At 38.1% G+C, this 23,395-nt stretch overlaps 1 long non-coding RNA gene across 1 annotated transcript in view; it reads left to right on the top strand.

Annotated features, from left to right (window-relative positions):
• The window catches only part of LOC125329454, a 152,828-nt gene that overhangs the window by 5,157 nt on the left and 124,276 nt on the right, over positions 1 to 23,395 (top strand). Inside the window, exon 2 of the long non-coding RNA XR_007205157.1 lies at positions 17,986 to 18,071. This is a non-coding gene — a long non-coding RNA (uncharacterized LOC125329454). The remainder of the gene's footprint in view (positions 1 to 17,985; positions 18,072 to 23,395) is intronic.

Here is a 23,395-nt window from a genome sequence, read left to right as displayed (position 1 = left end):
TGGAGTGATGGATAGATTTACAGGAAACATCGGTGGGCTGGACAAGTTTGCGCTGCATATATGGCCTCACTGTGAGAAGAGTCACACAGAGTGGAAGAGGCTGCCCATGCAGACTGTGCAGCCTTTGTACTTGTAGGTTTTATGACTGACTAAGTCACTGAGAAACCTAGTCTTGTCTTATGGCTGACCAAGTGGAAGGTTGGAGTAGAGACCACAAGGCTGGGAATAACATCAGTCCTTGCCACTGAAGTATCAGTGGTCAATGCAGTTAAGTGTATGTTACAGAACATTCTGGGCTCTGCTGGTTTCACTCACACCTGATGACACTGCTATATTTCATTAAAGAAATTATTTGGACCAAGAATGTGAATCACAGATTTTTAGTTGCTAAGTAAGCATGCTGTGAGTTAGAATAAATATTAAGCTGTGAAGTCAGTCTGCCTGGCTTTATTTGCTTTACTATTAAAGAAGAATAGGAAAACCAAGAATGAGAGCATGTTCTATTGACTATCCAATAGTGGCGCATTTGGGATACACTCAAAATGTCAAGTTTTAGACTGGTGGGTGATTTGAATTCCTTCTTACAAGTCTATTTTACACCAAATAGTGTCTATGCCAACTTATACCTAGACCCCTCCTTTTCAGTCAACTCTGCTTTACAAAGCTCCATTCCTGAAAAAAAAAAGATCTTCTATTTCTTGTGATTCCACATGAGTTTTGTTTACGAAGCTTAAAAATGTCATATATGTTCCAGCCTTGATGTTTTATTTCTAATACCAAGAAATCTAAGGATTTAATGCAGAGAAAAAATCCAAACCAAACCCAAAACACCTCCACCCACTATGAAAGACTGGTAACAGTAAAACAGTAAAGAATTATTCAAAATAAAATAAAATTATGTGAAAGTATAATTGCAGGAAAGCCACGGAAATGCACAGCTGTAAGGGCAAGGAAAATTAGCCTACATATGGTTTACTAGAAATCATGTGTATGCAAGAAGGAAATAATTTGGGGACTGTGCCTAGGGTGCATATAAAGAGGTGGTAGTGGTGGAAGCAACAGGTTCAGCTGATGCCCTACACGTGTGACCCTGTGATGCAAGTTACAGAATCTGCAGTTCAGTATCTCAGTAATAGAGGAATTTTGATTGCTTATATTGACTATTATTTGTTCAAGAATTACATAGATTGATAAAATAGTCCACTACAAAAATTATTTAATCAATGTACCTATTTAGTAGTGAAATGGTTGGAAAACAGTAAAAGTGCAAGTAAATAACTGTGAGAATTTTAGCAAAGGACTTGCAGGAAAAAATTATGTAATCAGAAGGTCTTGCTTGAAAAAGTCATGTAGATATTGACTGGACAGTCTAGTTTGAACATGAGTATTACTGTTTTAGGAATTTCAAAAAGAAGTTCAAGCAAGTATCTGTTGACCAGAATTTCATGTCATGTCACCAGTGCTGTAGATTGGAAGGGTCATTATACTTCAATTTTTTATTTCATAAATGTTGCTTTGAACTGATTGAATACACTATACTTTTAGTGAAAACTCTTCTATGGTACTTGGCCTGACTTGAAGAAAAACACTGCCAGAATCACAAACTCTTGAATTGATAGACTGCATTCATCCAACTCAGTATAAATCCTGTGAAGACTGAATTTCTACATTAAAAATGAATAACTTGATATCAAGAAAAATACAAAATTCGAAGAACTGTTGCTCCTGCACTCAGTCTTGGAAAATAAATGCAACCATAGTATATATGGGGTTCTTCATTCTTCCCTATGGTCTAATCTGGTTTGATGACATAAAAGCAGTGAATGACAGAGAATATTAGTTAGTGAACAAACACTGAAGGAATCAGATGGTGAAATTAGCTTTTCAATATGTTGTGCAGTCTCTGTAACTGGAAACAGAAGATTTTTTTGTTACAATGAGTGCAGAGCTTAATCACACAAACTTTTTTTTAAATAATGGAGTATTGCATGTATGGGGCTGAGCAGGATAATGAAATCTAACCCCAAACACCCATCATTAGACATTCAAATGAGAACAGGGAACTTTTCCCCATATTACCCATTAGTCACCATCAAGTGGGTAAGCAGTCACACATTCCATCTCTGTTTAAATTGCTTCAAACAATTTTGGTATGTCTGATAAAATACTCTAGAAAGAAATTTGTGTTGACATTGAAACCAGACAGTCATGCTGAAGGTTCATTGGACATCAGCTGTCTGACTATTTTGCCCAGGGCTGCATGCTCCTTTTTTATTTGTGAGATTCATTTGTCATGTAACGTCAGTCCTTATTTGATTTCAGTCATGATTTGCCAAGTTTAGTAGCTTTTGGGGTTTTGTGTCTAACTTTGCTAAGTAAGTATAATTAGGAATTTTGAATGTGACAGAATGCAACTTTCACCCTACCCTATCCTGCATATCAGCAGCACTCTGTTCAAACAGGCACCTTACATGGACTGGAGTGAAGCAGCAGATAACACTACATTGATTCACAATCACAATTTTACAATACAAAAAATCATGAGAAAGCAGGGATTAGATAAGCAGGCATTGGTTGTTGTGGCTCAATGTCCATTTTCTCTGTCTTTTACTTTTCCTAGTTAGCAAGTTTTCCACTTAAGAAAGTAGCAATCCTAATTTATGTTCCAGCAAAACTTGACTTTTCAGATTGAAAACCTTTTCTCCTGTTTATGCCTTTAGAGTGGACTAGTTATAAAAAGATCTAGACAGGTACACCACAAAGACTTATTCATCCAGTTTTTCATGCTTCTGCAACATAGACCAGTGTAATTAATTTTAAAATATTCTATGGTTTTCTTTTAGTGTGGAATTTTTGTTAAAATGTGCTAAGACATATTGGTATTTATTCTATGTTGTGGCTCTAAGAAATGAAACTGGTATTAAACACCTTATTTATAGATAAGTTACATTGACCTATTGTATTTTTATCTTAATCTCTTGCGTGTAAGAGAACATTGGAAAATGGAAGAGTAGAGCAAGTATAAATTTTTCATATTACAGGGGGAATGAAGACAAGCATTTTTCCTCCTTACTCCTTTATTCAGGTTGCATACTCTTAGCTCAGTACAGTTAAAGAACTTTGGTGACTTCAGTGCAACTACTCTTAGTAGTACATTTAATCACATATAATTAACAATTTGAGTTCTTTGCCTTTGCTGAATCTCTTTTTTTTTTTTGACCTTGAATTTTAATAGAAGGTGTCTACTAGGACGGTGAAGAAAAAAAGTGTAAGCTCTTCCTTCTTGAAGCGAGCTTATTTTACAAGACAAGTTCTAGCAAAAGTATTTTACAAATGCATTTTTCCTTGAGCTATTAGTGTCTCATATATACTACATGGGGAGTATGCCATTAGATAGCTGTAAATTCAAAAACAGTTATTTTTTTTTTAATGTGCGTGTACTTTTAAGGATCATACGGACTTCTTCTAAATTAACACCTTGAGAAGTTTTAGTATTTGTCTTCCTTTCTCTTGGAAAGTCTTATTTTGCTTTGCCTCTAAAAGATTTTCCTTTATACTCCTTAATTACAAGACTTCTGTTCATTTAAATAATTGAACTTAAGTCAGAAGAGAGTAATCTTAATTCATTAAAATAAACACTGTCCATCTAGTTTTATTATCCTTTTAAATTTTAATTTCTTATTTTTGACATTTTCTTATTTAAAAATCTATTACTAGGCCTCCTGTCTGCTAGGCAGTAAAGATTAGTGTGGGGATGAGCACAGCTCTTGACTTCTACATTCCATTTGGAGACATTTTTATTGGTTATCTGGCTACATGCACTTGCATTTGCAATGTCAAAAGCAGACTGTTTTGGAATCAGCCGGGGTTAACCAAATTTAATGTGTCCAACATGAAAACTAGTCTCATGGAGATGAGAACCTCTCAAAACAAGATTGGATTGTAAGGGACACAGTACCTGCACCTCTGTTTTGCAATTGCAAGGTTTGTCATCATGCAGAGCTGCAAGAGAGAGGTATGGAGATAGGTGTCCTAAAGACCTACAGTTTTCTTGAATTCTTTTAGCATAAATCTTATAGTTAATGAATCCCCCTGCAACAGGGCTGCTGGAACTGCCTGTGTCCAATCACTCACCACAGGGGTCACAACTGCAGCCCCCCACTGCTAACACTTTGCCACTTAGACCTAATCAGCCCTACATCCAACACAGGTCTGGTCCATGTAATCTAATTATCATCCTCTTTGCCACATTACTGAGAAACATTTCAGGAAGCTTCATCTCTTTCATATCCAGAGTGCTCACCTTACAGTCAGCACATGGCTGGTCTGAATGCATATTTTGGCTAAGAGATGTATACAACTGTACATGTACACAGGTGTTTTTACTTGAATGGGTGTATATAAGCAACTTTTTTCGATGAAAAAAGTGCTTGTGAGACACAGCAGGGGTTGGGGCAGTACTGTGGCAGTTCACAGTCCATACTGGTGTTAGGTGCTTAAAGCCTAACACTGTTTCACCTGGCTGGGGCCATGGGGAAATGCTGCTTGGTGCCTCCCTGGCATATCCCTTCATAAATCTTGAGGTCTTAGTGTTCTAAAATTTACTCTGAACAAACACCCTCTTCCCGCCTTCCCTTCCCCCTTCCAACATTCCCCCCCGCCACCTTCCAACAGTAAAAAGAATGCTTTGGCTGGAAGTATTCAGAGATGCTCACAAAAGCCCAAAGGGCGAACGAGTAGTTGTGAGAGAAGGCCTGTCCTTGCACACAAGCACCTGAGACAGAAGCCCTCATTAACAACGTCATGCTCCACTGGACATTAGGAAACCAGTTATCAAGTTGATTTGAATTTATCTTCCAGGATAATTCACAAAAATTTAACTACTATGGTACTAAGAGCGTTCTCAGTGTTTTAGTTTGGTTGAGGGTATTTTTGCTTGGTTTTTTATTTGGTTGGTTGGTTGGTTGGTTTTTTGTTTGTTTTGTTGAGATCACATTGTTTACAAAAACATTAAGATTAATCTAACATTTGCTGGAAACACTGGAATAAAAATACATACAATCTGATTTTGGAATTGACACCCCAGCTGGAGGTGAAACAGAAGATATATCCTTTGCTATATTCATGTTAATTTTATCATGTTCTAGATCAACTCCTGTTTAAATAGGGACTTCATTTAATGCTATGCTATGGAAAACAAATATGGATAGCTTAGCTCACTCTCATGGATTGGGCTCTGTGGGATGAGTCAATTCTGGATCCTTTAATGAAGCTGCAGATCATCCATGTGAAGAACAGCAGGAAAATTATGAGTTTAATATGCAGCTGATTATAGCAGAATTTAAGCAACTAATTCTCCTGCACACATTTGAAGATTTTAGCCTTAATCCCTTGCCAGCATTATCTAATGAAATATTGATAGAAATTTGTCTGAGTTAAAGTTTCTATCGTTACTGTGACATTCAATATGCAGATGTTTTCTAAATATAGCTTTTTCTAGCATTACTTTTTCAGGATCTGGGATTCTCTTTATCAAATGAAGATTCCATAGTAGCTATGTACACAGTGTTTAATACCAATGGTGTTTCACTCTGATACAGAAGTAAAGTAATATAGTTATTTCTTTATAAATATTGAATTAGAAAGCAAAGCTGTAAACATCTCTTTCAGAGTATATCACAAGACTTTTGGGAATCAAGTTTGATTGTTTTAAAAAGTTGTACTGAATTCAAATACTATGCAATAGAAATAAAAATTATTTTTTCCAGCTTCAAGTAAATTTATCATTCTTGGAAGAAAGGCCAGCACCAGCTCCTTGCATCTGATATACTAACCTTTATTTTCTACTAGATCCAAGCTTTTTGATAATTTCAGTTCAAGATGTAGCAATGAAATAGACTCCAAGTTCCTACACATAAAACCTGCAATATTATTGGACTTTAACTCTGTGTCAGCTAACATGATCACAGAGAGCAAGAGTTACCTTTTTTATAAGAGTTTGTCATCTTTTTTCAAGTAGTTGGAGCCCAGCTTCAGTGGACTTCCATCCAGTAAGATCAGTATAAGGACTTCTATGAGACACTAAGGGATTTTAGGAGCAGATCCTCTCTTTTTCTGCTGACATTTAGTAGACGTGACAAGAAAAAATCATCCCCAGCACTGATTTAGATTTATATTTCATTTCCCTCTGAACCTGAATATCTAGTGTGTGATGCAGTCTGGGTGTTTTTTCCACATTATTTCCAAGTACATAGGACTATTTAATATGATTATCTATTTACTCTTAATGCGGAACAGATTGAGGGAAATATCACCAAAAAAATCCATTATTTTGTAAGGATACATTCTTGATCCCTTTGATACACTTATTACCCATAGGAAAAAATGTGTGACAGATATTTTAATGACAATAATTACCTTTTGGTCTGAACTGAATTTGATAGAAATTTGGTAATTAACAAGAACACAAGAATTCATAGATGGAACAGAATTCTTCCATTTCAGAAACCCAGATGCCATTTTTATCTATGATGGTTAAAACAGTACCAAGAAAATTAACTAAATAAAATTTCAAAGCTTTTGTAAATCCCAGCATGATTTTACAAATCAGACAGCTTTTTTGTTTTTGAAGTGGATGTCACAGCCTTGAAAGGATTTAAGCTTTCCTTTTTTAATAGTAAAATTTAGTGTTCTGGCATAAGATTCTTGGATGTATGCCGATTTTAAAATTATGCCAAGATCACTTGAAACAATTTTCATTACAGCTTACTTAAACCTTACAAAGTTATATGCCACATCAAATATGAATCTAACATTCCTCCAATTTTCCTTCCTCATAACTTTCACAAGTTATGACCTATATAACTTATTTTCATTCAAGTAAACAATTTCAAAAGGGAATTTAAAATTAAACACAATGAGCATTTTTAAAGTAGTAATAATGTGCCTCTTCAGATATCTGTATTGAACACAAAATAAACCAAAACAGTTTTAATGAGGCAGAATAGACACAATAGCAATTATGCAGTGGACATGAGGTTGTTGAATCAATACTTGACTGAAACTATGCTAATAAAAATAGTTTTCTTAAAAGTGATTTTATAATTTATGAGCATAAAGTTAGAATCTTCTTCAGTCTCTTCAGTGGAAGCAGAAGTCTAATGACATTAAATAATCACTTTCTTTAAACTGCAAGCTAAATGTTTTCGTGCTAAGTCCTGGAAGCTTTCCTTATTTTTCTTCAGTGAAAACATTCCTATATTCTAAGGAGATATTCTTAGGAGAGATTATATCTTTCACATTGTTGTCTATGGATTTCCTCTGACTTCAGGGCTAAAACTCAGATTAAACCCTCAATTGCTAATCTCATCAAATAGATTTTCCTTCTGGAATTCATGCCTCCCTACCCTGTCTGCATCACAGCAGCCAGCCTTTCAGCCTGGGTTTAGCATAATGGTGAGGTTTGGATTAGAGGTCAAGTGAAAGTATGATTACAAAATGACAGTGTTCCCTCTCATGCCCACATGAGTACTGCATGCAGTTTTTGCCATCATCCTATTCTGTGGAAAAACAAGTAGATTTTCCCAGGGCTATCATTCCAACCTTTATCCTGCATATTAAATATGCCTAGGTGAGATCTTGAATCCATTTTTGTAAACTGCTGTAATGCCTACTGGTTACTGTAACTTAAACTCTTAAACTAACTTAAATATAGATCCTGAGACATCTATTTTATGTAAAACAGTTGTTCCAGACTCTACTGAAGGCTAAATTTAACAATATTTTTTTTAATCACATGTAATCTGGGGTTAGTTTGCAGTAGCCATCTCTAGAATGAAAGAGAGGGCATATGTATACTAGGAGGTGCAGGCTCAGTTTTCAAAAATCTGTAAGCAAATATATTCCTTTCAAAGACCATGTACTAAGCCACACTTTTTAAAGGAGTTTTAGAGTACTGTGGAGCTGATTTCTTAAAACTGCAAGGGATGTGTGTACATGAAGGCTAAGATAAGAAAAGTGAAAAATTGAAAGCCAGGGTAGCATGGAGGCTTCAGGCGTTCTATGGTGACAAACAACAAGTTGTCAGAGAACTCATCAGGCAAAACCTAACAGAAAGTATGTGAAGATGATGAGCATACTTTCGGTTTTTAACTCATGAATATTTATTTAGTGGCTTTCAGAAGATATGCAGGAGACTTTAAAAAAATGAAATCAGATAACATAAGTTCATGATTTCAGTCTGTCAGTGACAATGTTTAGATGTTCAATTTGACTTGAACTTTGATTTTTATTTAGAATTTTTTTCTGTATTATTGATTTTATTTAGAATGTCTCTTAGTCTGTGGGCTTGATATTTTGAAACATTTAGAAAGGCTTTACTTTGCCTGTAATAGTATGCAAAATTTTCTAATAGCTATTATTTATGTTATTTAAACATTTTTACTTGATTTCCATTCCAAGATAAACATTCTCACACAACTAAAAGTCATGCTGAGGAAGTTTAGAGTTTTTAAGTAATACTCAATTTTACTAGGGGCCAAGTTGTTGGGGAAAGATAAAGGAAAGAAAAAGGATAAATATGAGACTTATGTTTTAGTTTCTCATAACTTTTCTAATATACAGCCAAGAAGGAATTTTTGAAGACTCATCCTCTCTCTTCAAGGAAGAAAAAGAAGTATTTTTTTTCACACCTAGATCTTCTGATGCAGAGGTGTTGTCATTTGCTAAACAGTTTAAAAGCTGTTAAGCTTCCACCAAGTTAAGTATGGGCACTTTCTGCATAGGAGGTTCAGAGGACTGAAGTCTCAAGATCAAGCAGCGCCTTGAAGGTAGCTGTCATTCCCCTTCATTGTAGTCACACTGGCATTAGCACCTTTCTCACAGTTTTTAACTTGTTTTAGAATGAACTGGTAGACTAAGGTTGGCTAATGGATAAAATTGATCTTAAAACAGTACCAGAAGACAAGAATCCAGCAGTAAAGTTGTGTTAAACTTTTTGTAGCGATAAATATCATTATTACCTGTTACATATAGTGAAATACTACAGAAGAGAAATTAAAATGATATGCTTCTAAGCATGGCCTTCACTAGGTCTTTCCATGTTTTAATTGGTTTTCCCACTTTTTAAGCTATGCAGCAGCCGTTTTGCACCCTAAGCACTTTACACAGGGAAATATAAGACTGACTGAAAGTGAGCTTTATCTCAGACACAGTTGTACAAAACATCCCTTCACACTTGGCCACGTGTGATCTTTGCTGTTGATGCTGCATGTTTGCACCACACTCATAGCCCAGAGGGCCAGACTCTGCTGCTCTGTGGAAGTGTCAGAGCAGGTTGTGCATGAACCAGTGGATCACCTTGGGTAGAAAATTCCCAGCCAGTTAGAACTGGCATAGGCATAGGCAGTTCTTTTCACAACAAAAGCACAGCTACATGCCAGGAATTTTTGGAGAATGTTTGTTGCTCTGTTTGAAGTTATACTTTTGAAATATTGTAAAAAGAATTTTAGAAAATATTTTTGGGACAGTACTTTACCTTTAGGCTCTGTTGCAACTTTCCTCATAGTAATATCTAGCTCCAGTCAAGAGTGTGCTTCATCATGATACTTTAGAGTGGCTTGAGATCAGATTGAACTTTTTCTCTGAGAGTGAATTGTTGGCATTTTTCATTTCAGAAAGCATAGCTTTGTTCTTCTGTATCATTCAGGGCTCCTGTGGGAATATGCCAAAGGTTTTGCCTCAGTGTCATGTTCAAGGCTGCTACTGAGACACAGCACTCCACCTGCCACAACTTTTGTTTGCTGGGAATACTTTTATTTTGTTTCAGAAAGCTTGTCCCTTGTCCTGACCCTGGCCATTTCCCTGGTAAGGCCTGGAGATTTTGTGATGGAGATCTGAAATATAATATCTCCTCTATAGAGCATAATAATAAATTTATGCCACAATTTACATCTCTAGGAAATATATAATCTACATGAAACAATGAATTTAGGAGGTTAGCTTGAAAAGCAATCAGTATATCCTTATAAGCAGGAACTTTAATTTCATCAATATGCTTTTTACCTTTTTGATACACTTTGAAGCAGTTTTTCAGACTTGATAGACCAGATTTTGGGGTTTGTGACCACTTGTATACTGCATCTTCCTAAAGTATCTCTCATAGAGTGGCAGTTTCTTCTTACATTTTAAAATGTTTCTCCACTTCAAAGGATTTTCTTAACATTGAAAAGCATAAGCTGTTTATTCTTTCTTGCTAAATGAAATTTTCATTTGGAGAGTTCAGTTCAGCTGAAGAAACAAATTTTCTTATCTGAATTATTTCTTAGAAAAAAACAGTCAGTGCACTGCATTGGTTCTTCAGCACTTCAGTGAGTCTTTTGCAGCTTTAGAAGAATAAAACTCTTGCCTGCACATTCTTCTCCACTGGCTCTGTGTCCTAACCCCTCACATTTTTTTACGCTGCAGAAGACCACAATGACACAGTTCCTCCTCTCAGTGTGGCACGACTTCACCTCTCTCTCTGAGCATCCCTAGCTCTGAAGGCAGCCCAGTAGGAGGTCAATTTTTCTGTTCTAGGCTCAGCACAAGACCTGAATTTGAACTTGATCTAAACCAGAAGGACATTAATTTTGCTCACCTGCTAAAAGACCCTTTCCTGAGGTCATCAGGTCACGTGCTTAGTTTCCACTCATCAGATTTCTCAGTGTAACGGTGGTTACACTGTACAGTCTCCTGAAGAAGAAATGTCTGGCCATCTTCAGCTGTTGTAGAGCAAGTTTATTTCCAGATTAATGAGCACCTTGGCTTCTTAAAAATTCCTAAAAGCCACTTTCTGAGTTCAGGCCCCATGGCATACCACAGCCTGTTTGTCCAACAACTTAACTGAAATGATCTTTTGTGTATATTTCAGAGGTAGAAGCTAGCATTCAGTCTTTTCTCCTGAAAAGGCTCTTAGCTATTAAGCAAGATTTCTTATTCCACTCTACTATTAATTTCCCTAAAAAAAGTATAGGTTTACAAAACTCCAGTTTGTATTTTGTTTGCATGATTGTATTCTTTTGAGATGTCATCCTGAAATTATGAGAGCTGTCACAGCTGATTAACAGCTCTTCTGATTTAAGAAATATTGGAATACACCAAAGATTAATTGTTTTATCATTTTCATGGTTTTAAATCTAAACATCATTACATTAAAATCTGTCATTTAATGTATAGCTGAATTTAGTGCAATTAGTTTGAAAACCAGACAAAAAGAATGATTTTTAAAAATACACAAACAAGATTGTGTGCAATTATAGAAAAAATCTGATTATGAACACAGATACATTTGAAGAGAAATTAATTATCATTACACATCTTAGCTATTTTGACAGAACTAGAACAGGTTAGCTGAAGTTCATCACTCTCTTTCTGCCTGTCGTTTCCTCCCTCATTAAAAAGTGATTGACTTCTGAGCCATTTAGTTCAAGCCAAAATGAATGTTTGTTCATTTTGATCTTATTAATTTTGTTTGATGTAACTCTTTCAAAAGAGAAGTGAATGATCATGACAGATTTTAGTTTAGTTTATTAATATCCCTAAAATTGTGATGGCTGTGGTGCTGGGTACCTGTCTTTTTCCATATTTCAACAAACTTCCAATTTAGTGCTCTATTTGGCAGCTTCTTGCTATGCACCAAGAACAACATTTTAACACAGTAGGTAAGATGAAGCTGTTTCAACACATGCACTAGTTTAGTCAAGCTCAGCTTGACATTCAAAATTTCACTTGAAAACTCTATGCAAAGTTCTACTTGTTTTCCAACAAAGAGTGAAGTCAGTCACAGCACTAGTTCTGTTCTTTGAGATATGTATGCATATCTTGTCAAGAAAGAGGATAAATTTTTGGCATCTCACCATGTTTTAAATATCATTCTGTTGTTTTGAAAGTCCTCAAGGAGACAAGTTATTTTCCATTGTGAAATGTACCTGCTAACTTCAGTGTTCTGAGCAATTGATTTGATATTTTTTTTTTATATATATCAAGGTTAGCTATGTCTATTACTATTAGTGTGTTTCTTCTGTCCTAATGTATGTCTGGCTGGTTTTAGTAGACATTAAGACTACATACCAGAAACTGCATTTGCTTATGAAATTTCTCATTTTAGAGTTATATGCATACATGCATGTGTATTAGTCCTGTGGATCATCATAGCTAGAGTGCAACAATGCCGTAAGTAATGTACAGTTTTCCATAAAATCCAGAAGACAGAATGACTGCAGTAAAGACCTGACTTTTTTAGTATGTTTTGTACCACATTCAAACATAAATAGCAAATATTATGTAATGTATTTTTATATTAGCTGATAAATATATAATATATGAGTACAAAATATTTATGTCACCAACCTGAGTGTCTGGCCAGCACTAAAAACACTGTTAAGGTGAAAGGATTTCTTAGGGCTGATACTGAATCCACCTATATTCTTAAACAAAACTTACATAAAGGTATATTGAAAACACATATTGTAAGAATGATGTACTTTAGCAGCTTAATCTCACCAATAAGCATTTGCAAAACTACTTTGGCAAACAGCTCAAAAATGAGAATTTTCCTTCTACTTCAGCCTGTCTCTTCAAGAGTTTGCTTCTTATTTTTATAAACAAAATCTATCCAGCAAGACAAGGTGCACAGAAAACATCTCATCATGCCCACTAAAACTGGAGGAGTTTGGGCCAAAACACAGAAGCTAGTGGAGAGATGCATTTCTAGCTAAAGCTGCAAAGAAGTGATTTTGCCCCTCAGCAAACATAGAACTGTCTTGGCTCAGTTATCTTCCTACAAATCAATCACACCCCTTTGGTCAGAAAACACCTCTATTGCAGGGCTGCATGCTATTTTTGATACAAAGAAATCTTAAGAAAGGAGCTCTTTGGGATTCATTAGATATCAAAAGCTGTCTTGTGAACTTTTAAGAACTCAGTTCTGAGTATAAGAAATCATATTTTAAATCAGTAAAGACAGAAATCTGTGCTGAAGTAGGTGTTAAAAATATCTTAAGTATTGTATCATTGAAGTTCCCTTACAGAATAAGGAGACTTTAAAGAGGGTAGAGATCTATTCGCTTTTTAAAACTTTTACTTTTAAACTGTAGTTTCAATTTCTTTCTATTTGGATTTAAAGCACACAGTCCTGCATGAGAGGAAATTATGTAGATCTTTAATTTCTCCTCTTGAGGAAGTGAAAATGGAGCTTTTATCAAATACTAACTAGGGAAGAATTTTAAGGAAGCTATCCATTAAATTCAAGTAATCAGTATATTATAATAAGTACTGTTTAAGACATCAAAAGGATTTTAGGAAAATAGTTTTTTTGTGCATCCTTCTTTGACACAAGAACTTGCACTTGAGAATGTTACATCTATTTAGGTATTTCTGTTATCAACACTAAAATTGTAATTTTCATTTTGTTAAAATTAGGAAGTGCTAAGATAATGCATCCATACTGGTATTTGTAAACTTGGGTGTGGTATTGCCAATCTTAGTATCTTAATCTGATTTTAAAATCACATTTGAAACTTCTAAATAATATAAGTAGAGTAACCTATACTATGAAATTACCACAAATCACCAGATGTTTTCATTATTGCATTGCTTACATTTAAGGATCTAATATTAGTGATGAGTATTCTGCATTTCATATCTTTATAAATGGCTTTTTTATGCCAGGACTTTCTCCATAGATAGTAGATAGGTGAATAGTGTTTTTTGGAAGAATGCAAATGTTGACTAAGAAAACAGTGTTGCGTTGTCAGCACAGATAATATTACATTATTAATAATATGTAGGTGTAGGTTCTGCCTACAACACTACATTCAGAGCATTGGATTTCTCTCATCTTGGTTATTTAAATTGGCATGGAAATAGCATATTTATGATTTTGTGATATTTTCTGAGTTGGAAGGGACCCATCAGGATCATCAAATCCAACTCTGGCCCTGCACAGGACACCCCAGGAGTCATGCCATGCTCCTGGGAGAATTGTCCAAACACTTCTTGAGCTCTGTCAGGCTTGGTGCTGTGACCACTGCCCTGGGGAGCCTGTTCCAGTGCTAGAAGTAAAGTGGAACTTGTTCTTCAAGGGGATAGGAGTAGTTAAGTACTGCTCTAGTTTTACACACAAACTTTGAATGTACGCCCATGACACATTTACTTATCCTAATATTACACTTATACAAGCCTTTTATTTAGAGGTTAAAGCCCAAATTACTAAAGATTGCTTAGCCCCTGATTCACCTAAGGTGCTTATTCTTTCCCACAATCAGTATATCTGGTGCAGGCAGATGTGGGTTCACTCTGCCTGTATTAAAAGCTCATTGTAGAGTAACTGTGTTAGGATAGCAGAGAGCCCAAGTTAATATATTCTGCCTGTTCAGCTTTTGGTTCAGCTCAGAGCTGATTCACATTTAGTTAAGTATGGGCAAAGGGAGCCTGCACCTTTCTCCACCATAATGCTGATGTATCCTGTAGCAAGCCCTTAACAACCTCTAAGAAGTAGCACCAAAGTTACAGTGTGTGAACCATTAGCACCAAGGTAACTTCAAAGAAGTCAGTGCATATTTTACAAGCAATAGAAACCCTCCTGCTATAGTGCCTAGTCCAGAGCTGGCTGGAGTTGCTCCTCTTGCTGCTAGTATGGGAATCCTTACCTCAGAGTGTGGGAGTCTTCTCAGCAGTCATTTTGAGCTGCATGTGATACCTTTCTTCTTAAGACACACCATGTACTCAAGCACAATGTTGTTCCTTAATGTAGCTTAAGGTGTTGAAATAAACATCTAAGCCTTTATGTCAGTTCAGTCAGGGAGAGATTTTGTGATTTGCTGTCTTTTGAAGTGGATGTCCAGAAGAGAACAAATGTAATGATACAAAACTGATATATAATTCTATGTTAAGTTGCCTTAAGTTGCATTATTGAAATTTAGAGCTGATAAATGCTTGATTTGACATAGAACTGGGCTAATCGCAGTAGAAGCTTTATGAAAGCAAATTGGAAAAACAGTTCAAAAGACCCCCCTTTTTTTTTCTCCTAACGATTATTTTAATAACTTTAAAATCAAGAAAATCAAAACATGTAGTGATAGGACAAGAGGTAATGGTTTTAAACATGAAAGAGACTAGATTATCTATAAGGAAGAAATTCTTCACTATTATGATTTGAGGCACTCGAAGAGATTGCCTGGAGAAGTTGTGGATATCCAATCACAGAAGTGTTCAAGGCCAGGTTGAATGGAGTTCTGAACCACATGGTCTAGTGGAAGGTATCCCTGCCTATGGCTGGTGGTTTGGAACTAGATGTATTTTAAGGTCCCTTCTAAACCAAACCATTCCATGATTCTACGATAAATTAAAACTACACTATTTTGCACACCATGACACAGTATGAATGTCAAAAATAGTCTCAATAATTAGTTTTGTAGTTTGGCTTAAATATGACTTGAGATTGCTTTCATATAAATTAAACATGCTTCTGCTCTTTTTCTCACACTGTCATGGCAGTTCAAGCGAGATGTTACTAAAAACTTAATGCCGGGCAAAAAAATTGCATAGGTAAGTTGTGTCTGAAAAACCAAGTTACTGAGAATTAGGCTTATGGAGCAAGTTTGTTTTGTGTGGCTTGGTATACTGCTTAACTTCACTGTTGATTTATGTCCTGTTGGTTTGTTCATGTCAGTCTCTTCTTGGACTCTACATGCTACTTATTCCTTTCCAGTTACTAATTCAACAGTGCAGCAGTTATACATTTTGCCTGTATTGCACAAGCTGGTCATGAATCCCAGATTGTTTCATCTACTCTTACCACCTTAAAACTAGGGAAGGGGTTGTCCCCCTGTACTCAGCACTGGTGAGGCCACACTTTCAATCCTGTGTTCAGTTTTGGGCCCTTCACTACAAAGATGCTGGAGATGCTGAAGTTTGCCCAGAGAAGGGCAGCAGAGCTGGTGAAGGGTCTGGAGCGCAAGTTTGATGAGGAGCAGCTGAGAGAACTGGGGCTGTTTAGCCTGGAGAAAAGGAGGCTCAGAGGGAAATTTATTGCTCTCTACATCTACCTAGCCATGTGAGGGGTGTTGTTTTCTCCCAAGTAGCAAGCGATAGGAGGAAATGATCTCAAGTTGCACCAGAGGAAGCTTAGGCCAGATATTAGGAAAGATTTATTCATCATAAGCATCGGAACAAGCTGCTCAAGGAAGTGGTTGTGTCGCCATCCCTGGAGATACTTAAGAGATGTATAGATGTGGCACCTGGGGACACGGTTACTGGTGGACCTGGCAGTGCTGGGTTAATGGTTGGATTTGATGTTAAAGGTCTTTTCCAACCTAAATGAATCTATGATTCTAATAATATTCCAACAGGTCTTTTCTCCTTTATTTCCACTGAAGGCTCACCTGTAAAACAGGCAAAATGGAAAAAAAAAATATTCCCAGCCTATATAAAAGTTGATTGAGATATTAATTTTATACATGGAAAATGCTATATGTATGCACATGTAAGTGCCATAATACCTTGCAGTTGCTATGGTAACTAGAGAGCAGCTGAGGTCTGCTTTTTCTATATTTAGAAATAATATCTAAAATGTCTCACCCAATTGAACCTCAACATTGTTGAGAAAATTTTACCTAGAAGGGAGCTATCAGTTTTGCAATAAATGCCTTTAATTCATCCTTCTGAGGCATGCCCGAGAGGGCACATCCGAGTAAACCTCCAGACCTGACTGACAGCAAATGTAAGCTGTGTAGCCTCTGACCATGACAGGGCACATGTATTCAGGTGTAGGTGCAGGCTAGCTTGGGTTTCTAGATTACAGTCAGCTTGGCAAATCTGTCCAAGGCACAGGCTAAGTATGCTTATTTGGGACTGCACCTGCCCAGACAAAGTGCTTCAGTTTCAGCTGGACTTCTAAACTGGGAAATGGTTGGTCTCCTAGGTTATTGAGGATTGCAGATGTACCAAATGCAGTCTTAATTCAGCACCATTTGCTGCAGACACTGACACACAGCACACAGCGGGGGGTTACAGGTCTGTGAAGCTCTAAAGATTGTGAAAAATCATGGACAGAGTTTGACCTCTGGTTAATGCAAGCTGATCTGGAGCTTAGTAGGGAAAGGCTGCATGTTAGGTGCATTTTATTCCTCACAACTAAAATGCAGAAAATACCCATATTAATGAGCATTCTGATTTTAAATTGGGTGTGAAATGGAAATCAGTTTATGTGACGCTGAAAGGCAGCACTAGTTGTAAAGCTCTCCTCCACACTCTAGAAATCTAGTTCCCTACTTTTACAAAGGCTATTATGTTGAGAATGTTTATAAGTATTTTGGTTATTGGGGGTATTGAAAGATATAACGTGACTGAGCACTGATCATGCAACATCTCTTAATTGTGCATAAACACTTTTCTAAAACTACAAATCTTGTCAGAACTGCCTTTAGAAATTATATCACTGAGTGGTTACATCAGATGCTTAGTTTGTGGACTTGATTAAACTTATCAGTACATAAAGACCAAGCTGAGTGACATCAGGTTTCTCCCTTAAGTTTTACTGCAGGTCTCCAGCTGCATAGCGGAAGGTGCAGCTATAGCTAAATACTGGTACCTGTGCCTATCACCAATATGTTTTGAGGTTGAAAAGAAACAAGAGAAAGTAGGCAAAATGACTGCTGAAATTATAGTTATAATTAATGCTGGTATCCTTAACATTCTCTGAAAAGTTGGCATCTAAAATATAATGACCAAATTTATCAACCTGTTGGTCCACTGTGTTGACCCAGTTGAGTTTTTGCGAGCAGTGCTGTGATGAAATACACTGATCTCATTATCTGAAGGATATCTTTTCCTTTCTATATCTCAGATGCATGCACGTATGCTTTGAAATGACAAAAAGGTAGAGTGGATGCATATGAATTTGAAAATAATCATAGTATGCTGTTCTGTTCTTTCCTTGATTTACAGGCTCTCTTCATCCAGACCATTTTACAGTCTGTGTCTCCATGCTTTCAATACAGACAGAAACTGAGTGGATGGTGTGACTATAGAGGGTAAGAAATTTCATTTTGAGAAAGGAGAATGTGACTGGTTTTGCTTTACATGAACTCCATGTACATTTTAAATGCAATTTTTTTACTACAGTCTGCTTTTTTTCCCCTAGAAAAAGAGATAAGAAGAATACTCTATTCTATTATTTATTTATCTATTGTTCTATTCCTATGTTAATATGTGTCATCTGCTGACTGTTATCTGAGGAGAATTCCTCAGTAAAGTGCATGAAATTGACAGTATGATGTTCATATTCCCTAGTATCAGTATTCATGCTTGTATTCAGTATAATTGATCAATAAAAATACTATGTTTCAACTATAAAAAACAGAGGAGGCCAGTGTATGAATCTTTTAAAAAACCCCAAAAAACAGGTGCAATACTCTAGTATCTTATAAGACCATTCCAAACTATTGTGGGAAAATGACAGTGTCATCTACAACCCATTGTGTGCATGGAGAAAAAAAAAACAAACTAAATTTCTGAATCCTATCAAAGATGACATTTCTTAACTTATTTTATGTAAGGTTAACTTAAAATTATATCTGGTTTTTGACTGCCTCCAGTCTCAACTAGTATTCTCAGTTTCATAGGGTTACCTAGGAAACGGACTGGGATAGATTTCATGATCAGGAGGGAATAGATTTGGAAAGTACAGCTGCTTTCCCTCCATAGCTGCTGAATTTGCCTTTCCCCACAGATATTTTTTAAACGGAAGCATTTCTCCATCTGCTGGCTCCAAGGAAGCTATTGCAGCCTTCCAAGCAGAGAACTACTTACGGGCAATGGAATATTTGTATAATAAAAGCCTGTTTGGAATCAACATTTCTATGCTGATGCTCCAGAATTGCTGCATTTGTAGTAAGTAGTTTTGGAGTAGGTTAGCTTATTTTTAGTTCATTCACTGAAGGGAACTGGATGTATTCCAAAAAGTAACATTGCCCCACATATCTCTATTATAAGTGAGACAGTACTGTGAAGGCACCCTGTGCTGCTCAGTCACAAACAAATTACTCAGGGCCAACTCTCAGGCCTTTCCAGTGCCTTAGACGCTGACATGTAGACATCATGTATGGACACTCAATTGTACAACATCCAGAAATATTTATAGCTAGTTGGGCAATATCCAGTCTCTGATAGGGAGGATTACAGCAAGCGATGCTTTCAGGTATATTTTGAAAGGTGCAAAGCCTACAGCATTAGACTGGAGACATGCAAATTAATTGTGCTTCTAGTAGCTGAAAGTTGAAGATGAGGCAATGAAAGTGGCTGCTATACAGGCTGTCTGTGTCTCTGTGAGGATTTTTTTTGGTTGGTTGGTCGGTTGGTTGTGGTTTTGTTTTTGTTTTTGTTTTTGTTTTTGTTTTTTGCAGGGGGCTTCTTTGTTGCAATATTTTTAATTTTTTGGCTCAATATTTTGGCATAGAACACACATGGTCTCGAAGGAGTTGATATCAGCACTTGGCACTCCTCACATCACACCAGGCAGTCATTTATGATGCAGTACCTTAGGATGAAGTTATTTGGTTCAGAAATAGCAGTGTGTGGAAAAATGTAAGAAAGATCTCTGTTGCAGCGGGGATTACTGCTACAAGTATATTTCAAACCAGGAGTCCCGTGGAAAGCGAAGTATATATGGACAGATTCGTGGTAGATGTTTCAGAGATGTTTATTTCTCCAGCCGCATGGCCGGGGCTCAGCTCAGGAACCCTGCAGTCACAGGTCCCCAGGGTCCTTGGCGTTATCAGGGAACACAAACCAACCAATGGGGAATGAGACTGACCAGGGGCAGGGAGACCCCGTGCCTCCCCCCAGGGCCCATCTCCCAGGACCACATGGCAGGGGGGAGGGACCCCAACATCTCACCCATTTTATTTTAATAAAAGGAGAATGAAAATAACTGGATAAACATAACAAGAACAGTTTCAAGACAAAACAAGCCACCCTCCTGAGTCTTTAAATGTCCAAACAGATTCTCTGGAACATCTTAGGGCTGACAGAAGGGAGACAGAACTCTCCGGGCATGCTTTGTGGGGAAATTGAGGCAGGAGAGGGTTTAATTTCTTCCCTCCCTCTTTTCATCCTCCCCTCGGCATCGGAGAGGAATTGTAGGGAAATGGAATTGTATAGGGAAGCCATGGGGTGAAAAACGGATTAGGAATAAACTGGGGATAGGGTAAACTTAGGAAGGGGTTTATATTGGGTATAGGGTAAAAGGGGAAAGTGGGCTGTGAGTAGGGAAATTGCTGGGATGGATATTGTTTATAATTTGCTGCATAACGGCTTCCTTTGACTGGAATACCCCCAGGCCCAGTAACATTCGCTGCTTGTAAACCCTTCTTTCCTTGTACTATATCAAATTGTACAACTTCCCCATCTCCTACACTTTGCAGGTAATTTTTAGGGTTATTCCTTTTAATGGCAGTTCTATGGATGAATAAATCTTCCCCTGTATCATCTCGTGTTATAAATCCATAGTTGTTTTTTACATTGTACCATTTCACAGTTCCTGTGACTTTCGTGGCTACAACTGCTCCTATCCCGTGCTTGCGTGTTTGTCGTGGCTGCTGGTCCCGCGTGGCCGCCGCCTCGTCGACTCCGACGTCTCGGCCGGGCCCCCGCGTTGCGGCTGCTCCACGCCCTCCGAGCGGCGCTGCTCCGGCGCGTGTCTGGGCTCTGTGCGGCCCCGCGTTGCCATCGCTGCCGGCCCCGTGCCCTGTGAGCGGTTCCGCTGCGCAAACTCCACGCTGCTTTGAGAGCGGCCCCGTTCCGGCTCGGCGCTGCGCTGCGCGGCTTCTCGTGTCGCTGTGGAAACCGCCGCTTCTCCCTCTGCAGGGCTCTCCGAGCCGTGTGCTCAGAGCGGCCTGCCACGCCGATGCCCGGTTCCTGGCTGCTCGTGGCCCACGGCACCCGTGGCACCTGCGGCATCGCTCCCTCACTCGCGGCCGTGTGGCCGGGGACCCCGAGACAGGGATGGGGTCTGCGATAAGGAACGCACTCCCGAGGGGGCCGGGCGCATCCAGCGCAGGCACCTCCACCGGCACGGCTGCAGTCATGCGCTCCCGGGATGGCGGCCGCGCGGCCTCGGCCACGGGATAAGTATGATCCTCTGCTTTAGGGGTAATGGGACCATACAAATGCTCCTCAAGAGCTTCCCTGATTATAAGGTATGCACGGAAAGCTTCTCTTTGATCCCATACTTTATCCCATATCTCATCCCAGAAACACCCCTCACAAGATACAGGAGGTTCGATATCAAAAAGTAAGTCTCGAGAAATATAGGAGAACCTTTTGAAAAGCCAGATGAAGAAATGTTCTAGATCTTCCAGTTGCACTACTTTTTTGTTTTGTTGTTCAAGGATTCCTTTAACTTCTAGATACATTTTTTTCTGTGGCTCAGAGAGCCCCATTTCCCACAATTCTTCCATAGTCCAGAGAGAATATCCAAACCAAGATGAGAAGAGAGAGGTCTAGAGTGATTATGTTACTCACGAATCTTCCTCAGGGATCGGTGTCTTGCCCTCATTCCTCCACCAGTTTGTTGCAGCGGGGATTACTGCTACAAGTATATTTCAAACCAGGAGTCCCGTGGAAAGCGAAGTATATATGGACAGATTCGTGGCAGATGTTTCAGAGATGTTTATTTCTCCAGCCGCATGGCCGGGGCTCAGCTCAGGAACCCTGCAGTCACGGGACCCGAGGGTCCTTGGCCACACCGGGGAACACAAACCAACCAATGGGAAATGAGACTGACCAGGGGCAGGGAGACCCCGTGCCTCCCCCCAGGGCCCCTCTCCCAGGGCTACATGGCAGAGGGGAGGGACCCCAACAGATCTCAGTGGATGAGACTTCCTATGGAAGTTGATGGAACTGTGTAAATTTTGTTTTGTAACACAATGACCTTCTTCAGCCTGTCCTTTTGCTGATCACCAATTTTCAACACGTGAAAAAAGTACTTCCATGAAAGGCCAATATCCTGAAAAACTGCCATACACGGTACAGTAGGATAACACTGCAGTATGCCTGTTTGTAAACCCTGCACTGCGCAGGTAATGAAAATCATCTCATTTTCCTCTTGGTACTTAATTTCTTGATTGACTAAAATTACCTTAAGCCTCCTGCTACTGAAAATCTTAACTTTCCTGCATATTGTGGGACTGATGCTTGTGTGGCAGTCAAAATCCTACTTGAGCTAAATCTGATTGGTTTGGTATATTTCTGTTTGTTTGTTTCCAGCATATCGTATCTTTGATCTGGATGGCTGCATAGCTGCGTGAGTGGAAGAGCTGGAGGAGGATGGAAAACACTTAGGGAAGAAGACAGAACCATCTCCTCCAGCAACTCACGTTTAGACTGGCTTTTGAAAATGCATACTTCTTTGGGCAGAAATTTGTATTTCATAGAGAACATGTACATGCAGGCATAATTCATTGAAATCAGTTGTCTACTACTTAGAGAAAAAAAAGCTTTTTTTTAGAGGGTGCTACTCTTCATACAAGCTCATTTGCCTCACTCGTTGTCCCCTTGAGAAGAAACATAGTGGACAGTAGACCCTCCAAATATGTGTGTATGAAAATGATGCAAGCATAAATCTTTAAGGTGAATGTCAGTGTTCATTTTCTACAGAGATATACAGCTATCTCATTCTCATATCTGGAATAAAGAATCATTATGCCTGGCAGTAATTGATCCCAGATGATCTTATTAACTAGGACAGTCTGTGGTTTTTACTAAGAATATAGAACTCCTTTCTTCAAAAACTGGGAGAAAAAAGTAGAGGAAATCTTCTTTTGTTATCTGTATTGGCTCTGGAGTTTTAAAGTTGTCTCTGTGCTCATATTTAATTAGTTTCTGCAAGCCTGAGGTCAAATGAGGTGCAGAGCTGGCACATGAAAAGAAACACCGGAGGTCAATTAAAATCATTAAGTCACTATCAAACTCATCTGGAAAAATTAAAAGAATTTTCTTTTCCTTTTGGGGAATAACCACATGCTGAAGGGTACACATTTTCCTGCACTAGCAAAGGCATAGCTGCTCTAAGTAATGACTGTTTCATGACAAAACACATTATATGTTAATTGAAAGATAAATGGCAAAGTCATTCTAGTACCTTTTTTTCTCAGCTTAGGTTTTCTATATTCACTTGTTCATTAAAATACCTCTCTTTATATATCTCTTTCTTTAGGATATTATTTAACCCTCTCTGACATTTTCTCTAAACTGCTTAATTCATCTTTGTCCAAATGGAAGCTTCTGGTTGTCCTAAAGCACTTCTTCTCATAGCCTTCTTAAATGCATGTGAAGATGCCAAAAAGCCCACTTAAGC

This window comes from Corvus hawaiiensis, chromosome 1, assembly GCF_020740725.1.
Source record: "Corvus hawaiiensis isolate bCorHaw1 chromosome 1, bCorHaw1.pri.cur, whole genome shotgun sequence".
NCBI lineage: Eukaryota > Metazoa > Chordata > Aves > Passeriformes > Corvidae > Corvus > Corvus hawaiiensis.
This window is presented reverse-complemented; position numbering and strand designations above follow the sequence as displayed.